Source organism: Pteropus medius, unplaced genomic scaffold (genome assembly GCF_902729225.1).
Source record: "Pteropus medius unplaced genomic scaffold, Ma_sr-lr_union100, whole genome shotgun sequence".
NCBI lineage: Eukaryota > Metazoa > Chordata > Mammalia > Chiroptera > Pteropodidae > Pteropus > Pteropus medius.
The window spans coordinates 3232-16862 of record NW_024342791.1 but is presented as its reverse complement, the minus strand read 5'-3'; the positions used below and the strand labels follow the sequence as shown (position 1 = coordinate 16862).

Here is a 13631-nt window from a genome sequence, read left to right as displayed (position 1 = left end):
GGTTGTCATCAATACACCATGGAGCGATCAGCAATGAATGGAGTTTTACTCATAAGTGGTTCTGAGTCAACACAGAGTAATTAATGTACAAGATGTTAAACACACAAACACAGAAAACCTTAAGTATTAGAACCCAACAGAAGCTGGTTTCTTTTTTTATTTAATTTTTTTTAGGCAAGGCAATCCTTGGTTGACCTCACAGATTGCTAGGACCTTGTCAGTTTACAATCCCTTATATTTTTATTTTTTTTACACCTACAGCATCTGGTCTTCCTAGGTGGTCTCCCAGCCAAATACTAACCAGGCCCGACCCTGCTAGGCTTCCGAGATCAGACAGGATCGGGCTTGTTCAGGGTGGCATGGCCATAGACAGTTTCTAACAGTCTAATTCCCATAATCTTCCCTCCCCACAAACCACTAGTGTTGTTGTCTGCTGGTACACTGTTTCAGTTGAATGTGGTAAAAATAAAACACCTTTAGTGAATCCACATATGGGAGACAGAACTGAGACTATCTTATTCCTGTAGATGCCAAAAAACTTCCAAATCTTTCCACATGGTGAATTACATACTTTGGTGGGAACGTATGTGGGGAGAGGTTGTGAAAAGCAATAGAAGTCCTAAGAGTAGATGCAGGTGCAATAAAACCAAGACATTTTATAAGACAATTTCCAATAAAGTAGATGTCAGAGAAAGAAACTGAATTAGAGACAAAGAGAAGCAATACATAACAATAAAAGGATCAATTCACCAAAGAGATGTAAACATCCTATGTACATCCCAAAGAACAGGGCCTGAAAATACATGAAGCAAAAACTGCTGGAGATGAAAGGAGAAATAGCCAAGGCCATAATAATACTTGGGGTCTACAACACCCCCTGTCAGCAAGACATAGAATTATTAGAGGGAAGATCAGCAGGGATATAAGAGACCTGAATAGCACAATAAACTAAAGGGATCTATGTGACAAATAAAACTCTCCAACCAATGAGAGCAGAGTACAATGTTTTTCAAGTGTCTGTGTTGCACAAACTAAGATAGACCATCGTCTGGACCATAAAACAAGCATCCACAAATATAAAAGATTTGAAATCACACAGAATATATTCTCTGACCACAGTGAATTTAAAATGGTACACCCACTGTGGAACGAAGCATGGCAATTCCGCAAAAATTGCATATAGAATGACTATATGGTCCAGTAATTCCACCTCTAGCTGTACATTCAAATGAATTGATAGCCGGGACTCACTCAGATATATGCACACCAGTGTCCATAGCAACATTATTCACTGTCATGAAACAGTGTAAATAACCCACATTTGCATCTATGGATGAATGGATAAACAAAATGTGGCATGTACACGCAATGGAATATTGTTCTGCATTAAAAAGTAGGAAAATTAGGATCCACGTTGCAACTTGAATGAACCTTCAAGATGTTATGCTAAGGGAAATGAGCTGGAAAGCACAGGACAAATGTTATGCGATTCCACTTACACGAGGAGTAAAATTTATTGCGAAGAGTAAAATTAATAGAGAAAGGAGGTAGAATCGTGGCCACCCGGGGTTGTAAGCATGGCAAAACGGGCGGTCCTGTTGAACGGGGAAAAGAGATTCGCTTTGGAACGACGAAAAGGTGGAGGGGGATAGTGGTGACGATTCCCTAAGGCCACTGGATCATACACACGAAAATGGCGAAAGCTGTGAAGGTTACGTTATGTATATTTTAGCACATTCCAAAGAATAACTGAGTCCCTTCCCTGTCCAGAGTTTCTCAGTACAGGCAGAGTTTTCATTAACATGGCTGAGATTAGGGTAGAGTGGGAGTGATGCTGAGTGGCACGGATCCCACCAGTAAGCAAGGCTTTCGATTTATTGTTATTTTCCACAGAACTGTGATGACTCGAGCTCAGCAAAATGAACTCATTTTGCCCACCCGCGTTCTTGTATTCCCGTTAATGACTCCACCTAAGTCAACTTTCAGGCCACTTGTCTCTGCAGCCATGTACGTTTTGTCTTTTGGATGCGAGCACCAGGAATTGCTGAAGTATTATCATGGTAACATCACTTTCTCCTCCGCCCTGGAGGAGAATGAGTAGTAAGCAAAAAACCACTCGTCCTCTCTCGATTCTCCCTTTTTCCCTCTCTTCCCTCTTTGGTCATCTCACCTACATTGCCTTGACTTCGTCTCCAGTGACACAAGAAGCAGCACTTGGAGCCCAGGCTCCAGAGCTTTTCCCCCATTGGGCCTCCCTGCCTTCATCCTGGGCCCCACGAAAGGCTCTGGAGAAAAGAAGGAATGGGGTGGAAACTGAAGACTCTGCTGCCTCTCTAGAGGTCCAGCTTTGTGCCAGGAGCAGGATACCCTCCCACGTGATTCCATTAGGTTAGAGCAGGCATGGCCTAAAACCTGGCCCACAGTTTCTTTTTGTGTGACCTGCAAGGTAAGAATGCTTTTTCCATATTTGGATCAAAAGAAGAATCATTTTCCCGGACATAAAAATCATTTGAAGTTCACATGGCCGGGTCCATACTAACACTTTTGCTGGAACATAGCCATGCTGTGTCTATGGAAATTTTTTCAATACAAAGACAGAGCTGAATAGCTCCTAAACAGACCATAATGCCTCCCAAGCTGCAGATCTGACCCTTTACAGGAAAAAGTATGTTGAGGACTGGTTTAGAGCAAGTGTCTATAGAGCAAGTGCACAGTTACTCTAGTAGATGGCTGGTGGTCCCTTTGTCCAAGCCTAGGAAGGAGATTTATTGTAGTTAGATATCTGTTAATTCACTACAGGGTCTTTCCATGGGCAGTCCATTCGTTCTTGGTGTTCTGGGTCAGGTGTGGGAATTGAGTAATGGACGATCATTTGCCATCAAGATGGCACGAGCCAATACATCTTGAGTTTTATTTGGTCATCCTATGTTCTCATACTTTTGTTATAAATATTTCCATTCTTGTATATTTCTCTCAGATCAAATGCATCTTTGGAGGCTGTTCAGATATTTCCACAGCCAAGGAATCAGTAGCTCAATTAGCCACCTTCAAAGTTTGCTGTAGGTCAAACCAATGTGGCTATCCTGCCATCCTTGCGGCCTGTTAAAGTGAACAGCACTCACCTAGACCCGAAAGGTAAAGTGCTTCTGCTTGGCCTGTGACCCAACATCCCCAGCGATAGGAGGGTGACCGTGCCAAAGGCAGGATCTACCGTCTCACGGGTGGCCTCACGCGAGTCAGCCACTTCAGAACACTTCAGAGATGAAGATGTTCTCCGCGCCAATAGGTTCCCCAATGCCGTGGGGGCAAAGAGAGTCCTCTGAGTCCCTAACAGCAGCTGCTTGGTCCAGTGACACACTGACTTCAAAAGAATTTCAATTCCAGTGACCACAGGCGATATCTTTTGCAACTGTTTTACCACGGCGTGCCTTGTAGTACCAATGTTGCACCTCCCAGTGTCAATTGCATCCTTACTACGTTCACACGCACCTAGGCCAGTTGGATCCCAGATCCTAGTTTCCTTCGGGGCCCATTGCTTGCATCCAGTTTTGGTGTCAAGTACTCTAATAATCAAGGTTTCTGTGGCACTTGCCTGTGCCACAAGCCATCCTAGCAGGACATCTATAATGAAATCCACTACGCAGCTTGCAAAGTGTCTGTTTTTGGCCAGAAAAGCGGCCTTGGAAGCTGCACAGCCAGGGCAAGCCCACTCACGCCGTGGGACTTCTACAGCTGAAATGCCACTGCTGCCTGACTGCTACAAGACCTTCATGGCAGAGGCTGAATTCTACGAATCCTGCTATGGTTGTCCCAACAAAGCCGGAGAACTCTCCCATCACACATAGCTGACGGCATCATTGAGCCATATGTGGCTCGCGTGTCATTCACTTACACTCATAAGTCCCAGGGTGATACATATGCTTCATTCAAGTGAGATCCCACTAAGAAGTGTAGCCGTAAGGGTTCTCGGCAACGTGTATGTGTGCGTCACACAAACACACCACGTGTGCATGCACACACACAGACACACCCATGCACACTTTTTCTTTTCAGGTCTGTAGCTTTCTAGTCTCTATAGAACAGGAAAGCGAATAACAGTGTTTACGACCTTCGAGATAGCTGCCAAGGGAGCTGATTCATGGTTTAGTTAACGAAGTGTTATAATTTGTGTGCTTGAAAATGATATTTCCTATTCCTTACAATCCCTGTTAGTATGAGTCTTACACAACGAACGTGTTAATCTTCATTTTCACCTTAATTTTCTGCAGCTTCACTTGGATTTTTATGAAGATAACCACATTGTTATCACGGCTCCATTTTCACTGGTATATATTTATTAGTTGATGCATGTACATACCTATGCAAGTATGTATTGCAGCTTACTGTACCACCCAGGAGATGCGGTATGATGCTGAAAAGAAGTGGTCATATGAGTCCTCTTTTTCTCTTTTCTATTATCAAAGGGAATGCTTTTAATGGTTCACTGTCCAGTGTGATGTGTGATGTAGTTGATTCATTGTCAGCTGAAAGAAACTCTTTTCTATCTATGAATTGTTGAGAATTATCGTTATTGTTGTGGTTTAACCCTGATTGGTTGTTTAATTTGTTATATGTCTTTTGACTAGATATTTAGTGGTAATAGGCCTTTCCTTTTGCCTTTATTCCCCTGGTGTGTTAAATTACTTTGCAGATCTCCTATTGTTGAACCAAACGTTGTCTTCTTGGGAATAAACACGACTTTGACATGCTTTAGTAGCTGTTTCAGCCATCGCTGGGTTCAGTTTGCTCAAGTATAAGAAGGTATGTATACTTTTTGCACGATGTAACTAATTTAGACCGGCCAATAATTTGGCCTTCTCATGCATTCCTTGTCAAGATGACTTTTAGAAATACTACGATTTTCATTTTCTTCAGTATGGTGAGGTATATATTTTTCTGGGATTTACTTCGTTAGTCTCAGTTTCAATATTATCAGCATATACATTTCACGTTATCGTACGTTTTGAGTCCTCGCTGTACATGCAAGCACGACAGCCTTTTCAACCCCAAATTTTCTCTTCTGTCCATGCCTTATCTCTAATTCTATTGACCCATATTTCCAGAAGCCCTTTTTTCTCTTATCTCTCTAATGTGCTAACGTTTAGCATTTGTGTTGAACACTGCACATCCGTTACCAGTTTCTTTAATTTCGCCTCTTATTTTTATTACTCTGCATTGACAATAATTTAAAAAAATCGTCAATAACGGTCTTTACTTCTACGTCTGCATTTTATTTTCTCAAAGTTTTCCCTGAATACAACAGACACTCAAATATCCCAAGCATTCATTTGTTTGGAAGAGACCTGTGGCGTAGCAATGCTGATGTGCTTGGCCCATGCTGCCCTGTCTATTCAATGCCACTGTTGGGAGAACGGGTGATTAAGGACGAGGGAACTGGCGCATTGAAATAACGGGATCTCCACGATAAATATATACACGTTTCATTTAAGACTACAGCATATGGTGTAGAAAGGAGTATAGAGATGACAAAGACTGAAAATGTACTTGTCTGCCTTCAAGTCCTGGCCCTGCCGCTTACCGCCTGTGTGATTTTTCGGCAAGTACCCAATCTCCCCGAGCTTCAATTCCATCATATGCTAGTCAGGAGTGGTGTTTACCAAATGTTTCCATTTCTCCCCCATTCCAGGCATCTTGTGGAACCGAAGTTCTTGCTTGTGTGTCGAGTACTCCTTTGTGGGCTGTGTGTGAAATGTGGCACTTCTGGGACAGAACATAGGTTTGTTGTTTTGTGATATCCCTGCACCCCATGGCTGTATTCTCCGCAGGCAAAGTGACTAACCATTCCCAAGATGGTGGCCATTCTGTCAGTTTGTGTCTCCAAGTCGTTCCCATAAGAATTTCTCATACCCCCAACAATCACTCCACCCGCCCTGGTAACAGGTGTGCACCTGTCATGCATTTGCAACAGGTATGAGGAATAAGCTGCTAAAATTTGGGATGGTCTACCCCCATGGCTTACTGTGGCCTTTCCTGACTCATATATCTCATCCATAAATTAAAATAATATTCTCTCAGTAAGTTTCTGAGGGTAAGACGAGTTAACTTATATGATGAGTTTACCACCAGAGCTGACATAATAGGGACACAGAACATGGCAGCTATAATTATTAAATAATTACAATAATGAGATTCTTTTAGAAAAAGTGTGGTGTATTTGCATAAAATGTGAGGTCTTGTGTCTGCTGAGCCAGACAGGAAAGTTGTATCTTGCTTTCTAGAGGGAGGCACCATATTTGTTGCTGTAGATAAGGCAGCCTAAGGATTTGAACTTATGCACTTATTTTTGCCACAATGCTAGCAGAAATACACTTAGAAAATGAGGTTATCTCGGAAGGAGGAAAAAGCGAAAAGATATAAAAGTGTCAGAGACTGGCCAATGAGGTAAGATAAAGTGAATTAAAGAGCAGCAAGTAATTTTTAATGAGAATAAGAAGAGATTATAATTATTATAACCATACATTCTTTGGGTTTTAGTAAACCAAAGCATAATGCTTACTTTGGTCAGGGTTTCACAAACTATTTTTTGAACACTAATACTTCATATGCTATGTGGAAAAACATTCGGTTCTCATATACATTGGGGTAAGTTTCCCTGAGTTTGTGATTCATATCACTTATCAGCATGCTATCTTAAAATATCCTACAATATGGTAATTCCTTTTCCTTCGATCCTGTAAGTCCCACACTTCACTCAGCTGGCGTCCATTTTTGTGTTGTCGTTTCCTGGCCCTAGGGTTTTGCAGATCTAACCTGGAAATGCTGAAAAAAATACAGTGGATTATTTGAGCTACATTCAAAGGAAACCATCAAGGGGGACAATGTTCTCAAATCGTGAGTCAAGAAGTATTTAAATCCCCCAAAGATGTTAAGCACAATCTCGATATTCAGTCCACTTTACTCATTCAAGTTCATGTGCCAAATGTATCACCTGAGATTTTGCCTCAACAACCTGTAGTGACACTTAAAAAGGGTAGATTGATTTTATTTTAATCATTATTTTATTTAACACAAGTGAAAAAGAATGGAAACCATAGAAATAAATGTCTAATGAAGTTCACATTTTTGATAAGTCTATGAAATGCAGTGCATAATTTCAACATGGAAGTCAAATGATGTTAGTTTCTCATTCCATTTTTCTGATGAAGACTTTGAAATAACATGTGATATAATTTACCAAAGAAACCAATGTAAACAATTCCCACATTAGTTAGCATAACATATTTGTCTTTCTGCCAGAAAAGCAGTGTGTTATCACCAAATGGAAATAATAAGAACAAATTAGAACTTTTATTAATTGTTAATTTTATGTTCTTCTTCTAGGTCCTGGAAATGTAGTTTGGTATCATTTCATGGTGTCAGCAAAGAGAATGAGCTAATTATTTTTTTAAATTTTGTTCTGAGACTCTGTAATGCATGTGATATATTTCAACTTGGAAAGAATATAAACATATCGCCAATTATGTTTACTTTCTTCTCTCTTACTGTCTTTAAAATGCCATCAGTTTTCATTTCAACAAGGAGACACTACACATGAACCACAAAATACCTTCCACTCTTCTTTTATTACAAAGTCATTCATATTTAGTATGTTGTCATTACCACACATTATTCTCAATAGGTCTTGGAAATGTAATGTTTTATCATCTTGAAATGTTAACATAAAAACAGACCATTAATTAGTTAGTTTAACATGTTTTCTTACACAGTCTTTGAAATACAGTGTCATCACGCCAACATGTAAACAATATAAAAAAGTCAACTGGCATTCTTTACTCTTTACTGTCTTTGACGTGCTGTATGTTATCACCATAACTAAATTATTGATTATTTACTCTACACCCTTTATATCTTACTAAGTCTTGTATACACAGTGTGCATTTAACTCTTAAGTACATCATCATCACATTTTGAAGTAGTCAAATTTCTAGTGTTCAGTCACCATATATGTTTAGTGTGTACTATACTGAATAGTGTACCTCTAGTGGAAGAGCAGAGGGTTGAAAATTCATTTGGAAGGATGTGTACATGAAGGAAATGTAAGTGGTACATCAGGAGAGAACAAGAACAGAGTACACCTACTTAAATGGAAAAGAGAAAAAAAAAACTATCTGAGGAGACAACAGTTACACCGTGAGCTGAGGGCTGAGCAGCTACCCAACAGCATAAAGAGGCTAACAACTGAGCAGAGTATGTAAGGGAATGCGTGAGAAAAAAACATCTGGCGTGTGGGGAGGGGCGGGAAAGTAATTTCCGCAAATACCTTAAGAAAGAGTGAAGAAACTGACAAATCATAAGAACATCTCTGAACTTTGAGCGCTTTGAGATCAGCAAGTTCTCTAGCACCTGAAACAGTACCTAAATCATAACAGACACTGACTGGGTGAAGGTGTATGGTCTAAGTTTTGATTGACCATAGGTCTGAGACGTGGGAATGCTGGTACCACCAACATGCTGATAAGAATACCAGTAGGTAGAGGCCATAGCTTGTTTGTTTCCCTTTACTTGCATATACATTCTTAAGGTAATCAAAAGTACAAGAAGTTTGCAGGACCCTAAAGAGGACAATTATTGGTTTGGACAGCTACCACATCCAGAAAGCGTTTCCACTGATGTGATGTGTGTCAAGTGCCCATAAGTAGGTAAACGGCCCATTGGGTGTAGACAGGGAAATAATGCACTTTTCTGGCTTAGCCAACACTGTGATTAGCAAACAGAGGAGGATATGAAAGGCAATGGACAAGAGATCCACAGGACCTTGCAATTCCTCTACTTCCTTTTAAGAGTTCCTCTTTTATAGAGGTCAGTTACATGACCATTCTTCCCAGCCCCAGATGCCTGGAGCAGTAGAATTTTATATCTGTGTCTCTACAAACTTGGGTTTCAGGCAAAACACCAAGTGCTTTAATTAATGGCCACACATCAGCATTGAGACAACTCTTTCCACTGTGGAAATCACTCATGAGAAGCTGTCCAGTTCATGTTGTCTCTCTGTACCGCCAGCAGCATCACCTTCAACTGGGCCTGCACTTTGGCAAGTTTCTGCCGGTTCAACCTGCTGTGAGAATCCCCTTGTTCATAGCAATGGACAGGGATAGGATAAATCACATGCTTCAGCTCCATCAACGATGTTAACTGCTGCAGAAGACTCGTGAGCATAGGCATTGTAATGGGGTTTTGGACAAAGCTCAGGACACGGAGGCGGGTACAGCGGCTCAGGGCTGGGAGGACAGCAGAGAGAGCAGAATCAGTTATCTGGCAATTATTTACCTGCAGATGCTGCAGGGTGCCTGAGACGTTCTCCAGCAGAGTTCGGAAGGGCCCATAAGCTTCCGAGACTATCTCATTGTTACTGAGATCCAACAGCATTATGTGGGTGGCCTGAGGGCTCTGGGACAAGGCAGTGACATCTCTGTTAGAAAGGCCACAGGAAGATAGATACAATGTATCCAAGTCACGTGGCAGGACTCTGTAGAGAGAAAAAAGAAAGGCCATTTCAGGAGAATGAGGATTGGGCCAGGGCAGGGAGTCCAGAAGTACCAATCCCTAAGGCTCTACAATAAACGGATTTGTATCTTGTAACAGTCCTTCACGACGGGAACTTTCGGGTCTGAGTGAGTAGATCTGTGACCCTGAGAAAGTGACTTTTCCACTCTGGGATACAGGTTTTAAATCTGTAAATACTGCACAACAGCAATTATTATACCGTGTCGTGGGACACTTTAAGTGAAATAAAGATATACACGCTTAGTATATACAACACAGTCAATGGTGGAACTTTTCCATTTAGTAGGTGAGGATGGGCCCGGCAAAGCAGCCAACTGGGAATTCCCTTGACTAGCTCCCAGAAGACGAGTTCTCCGTCCAGGGTCTTGGCCTTGGGGATAATGCAGGAGCAACAAGAAATGCCAGTGTTTACTATTCTGGCCAGTCTATGGGTATGTGTATCAGTGCTGGAGCATAAAATATTTCTCCATCGAAATGTTTCCTCTACCTCTCCAGAGAGTCATAAACCCCAACAGCAGAAGAACTCACTCTTTTCACAATTACAATTACAGACACTTTTTCGTGTACTTGCATGGTAGACTGAATGAGTGAGTATAGCTTTATTCTCTAGTCTTGTCTTTCTCCTCACGAAGAGGTACCTCACCCGAGCATGGCCAGTTACAGCCCCCAGCACTGATCGTGCCGTGGTGGGTGAGAGGATAAATACGTTACAAGGAGCTTATGAATATCCAAGCGTGGTCTCTTCTACTGTTTTAACAATGGTGTGTTCAAGGAACCCAGGTTCTTCTCTGCCCCCTCACCTGAGCAGTTTTTGCAGTTCATTTTTAAGGTAGAAGGAAGACAAGCTGAGCTCCTGGAGATTGTCAAGCCGTCCAAGCCACATAAGGAAATTTCTGAAGTTTCTCTCATTAGAAGAATTAAAATGGATATTTGACAGGCTAAGGCTGTTTAGGTGGATCATCTCAGAAAAAAGTGTGGTGACTTCTCTAAGATCAGCTTGATCCACATCCAGGTGATCAGTGCATCCCATATCGAGAACCTGCAATATACGTTTGTCAGAAGATAGGTTTTTAATTTGCAAAACTCTACAGCACAGATGCACATCCCCAATGCTCTGCTCAACTTTACTCCGCAAGAAAGAGTGAAATAGATTTTCTCTAAAGCTTCCACTAATGGAAATGTCCACTAGTAATTCCATGGGTTCCCAGGCAGACTGCAGCTCAGACACTGAATGAACAATCCCAAGACACCTGACATTATGCTGGGCTTCTCTTATTTTAATGATGGAATGCTGAGAGTAAACACAAGAATGAGAACAGAGAGAAGACGTTGTACTGATCTCTGAGCATGTTGTCTCACAGTCCAAGTCCTGCCTTAAATCCAGGATCTTCAGTTTTGGCCCCCTGCGAGGAGAGGAGGAGACAAGGCACATGAGATCTGGCTGACATGAAAAGCAACGCATAAAATTCAATGATGAGAAGCACGGGCAGAACCCTTTCATTCTGGCTTTCAGACTATATACCAATCACCAAGAATTGCTTTCCGTAAAAATTCAGCATCTTTCACTCTTTAACCCATATTGCTTCAAATCTGGGCCACCCAAGACTCTATGTCCAAGTCTCCTGAACATGTATTCACAATCAGGGGGTAAATCCATCCATACTACCCTCGATCACCTCTACTATTCACTAGTCCACTCTGTAAGATACTGGCGTAACGAAAGCGAACCCAAGTGTTCCACCAATAGCTCCAAAGAGATCTTCTGCATTCAGCATTAGCTACTGTTGGGAGACTGTTAGAAAATCCCCTGCCCCAGGCTCTAGCATACCCTCCTGCTGACTCACTACACGTCAATTGCACACAGTCTTACCGAGCAGACGGGTTCTGAGCAGGGAGGATCTGCAGACCATCAATCATGGCTTCCAAGATTTCATAGTTTGAATCTTCTCTAATCAACATCCCAATATGTAGACAGCAAAAGGGCCAAACCCTCACCAGTTCCTTTAGTACCTTCGTATGCCCACCCAAGAAGGCAGCACCGAACAATGGAACAAAGAGGTCTCGTGGGAGTTCCTCCAGGGCGTGGATAGCTGCAGGCTCATTACTCAGCAGGCTCTTCGCAGCAAGCTCTAGCAGCGTGGCTGTGCCCTTTTGCTCCATTTTCGTCAACCTGCTTCAGGTTGTCGAGGATTTAGAAACGCTGAGACGATATCGAAAGTCTCTTGTTTGCCTCCGACGTTAGCTATGGAGAAAATGTTTACTGAACGAGTGGACAGTGAATCAGAACGCCACCTCCTGCGACCTCTGCAATAGCAACAGAATAAAAATAGATATCTGTGTGTCAAAGGGTATACACCTGTGTGTGTATACACATGCATGTACAGAAACTTCTGAGAGATATATATGTGTATATGTATAGAAATACATATATAAATGGTTTACACACCTATGCATATAATTCCAATAGAAATTAAAGTGAGGTTGGCAGGAGTCGATGTGGACCACCTAGCTGGCATCCTCCCAATATTTCCTCCCCAAAGGATACAAACCAATAAGACGAGAAACGTAAATCTACACAAAAGCCACACCCTCATCGTTATTTTTAAATAGAGAATGCCAAAACTTCAAAATGCTTGCGAGTGAAAAAGGAAAACTCATGAAATCCCAGCACGCAATCTGTCACACTCCCATCACTAGGCTTTGTGGCAAGCAAAGCCAGACCGAGAAATGCTGCAAGACCTACAGATGAAGGAAGATGGTTAGCAGCTTTAAGTTGACCAAAAATTACGGCAGTATGCCTAGGCACAGAGTAAGTCTGAAAATACCTAACGGGTGTCCTGAAAGATGAGAGCAGGGCCTAACGGGAAGGGACTCAAAACTATGAGCATTTAAGTGGGTGAGGGAGATTTCAAGGTGCAGTCTTTGAAAGAGAGATCCTCTAGGGAAGGACAAAGGCAAAGAGAAAGATAAAAGCATCTTTTGCACTCGGGTAATGAAGTTGGTAAAGGAAACAAAAGGGAAACATTAAGAATCATGCCAGACACAAGGGGACCACAAAATCAGAGCACTCTCACCTTATCCCTCCATCACCAAGACAAACAAACAAAAGAAATACAGGATCTGGACTTTGCTGTACTGGCAGAAAATGGCATCGTTAACCTTGAAATCTTGTGAAGGAACCCATTAGCATACAAATGAAGAAAAGGAAGGGGCACTCCATACAAAATACTGCACAAAAAGATGAGGAAACAAAATGTCACCCGTATTAGGCAACCACAAAGTCGAAGGAGACTCTAAGTCAACAGAATAAATTATACTCGAGCAAGGATTATGAAACCTACCTTGAATCAGAATAATTTTAGAAATCCGAACACAGAAATGGACCAAAAAGAAGGTCTCCAGTAAACATTTTATATCCAGCTGGGGCGTTTTTCAATTATCACAGACTCCATGGTGGAAACACTTTTCCACCATGGAGGAGCTTAGGAAATTCCGCACCTCCTAGCCTTCCCGAGAATTCTACTGCAGCACAGGTCTGCAAACACTGGCTCAATGTGCCAAGCGTTGGTCAACGGATGCTTGAATGTGTAAAGAAAGAATTATTGGAACGAAGCCATGGTCATCATTTATGTATTGCGTATGGATGCTTTTCCACCACAGTGGCAAAGTTGAGTAGTTGTGACAAAGACAGTTTGGCCCACAACCAGAAAATATTTACTGTATGCCTCTTTGGACAATATTTGCCAAGTAATCTTCTGAAAGACGAACTAGGATTGTTATCTCACATGTGACGACAGTGAAAACTTCAGCAAAATATCTCGTAGCGAGGATGTTACATCGAATAGTAAAATAAGGTGGGGGAAAGCCAGAAAGACTACTTACTGTAAGGTGCTTAATGCCGCGAAAAAGACAAACAAACAAACATCAATTGTGCAACCAAAAATGAGAGAAGTGACAGGAATTGAAAAATGTACAATGTACTTTGCAAGACAACGCAGGAGATGAGCGTTAAATGATACTGGGGAAAGAAACAAACAAACAAATGAATGGACCAGATAGGAAAATGA

At 41.7% G+C, this 13631-nt stretch overlaps 1 pseudogene; it reads right to left on the bottom strand.

Moving 5' to 3' along the window:
• Positions 1–252: 252 nt before the first annotated feature.
• Positions 253–371, bottom strand: LOC120605975 (uncharacterized; annotated as a pseudogene).
• Positions 372–13631: the final 13260 nt, after the last annotated feature.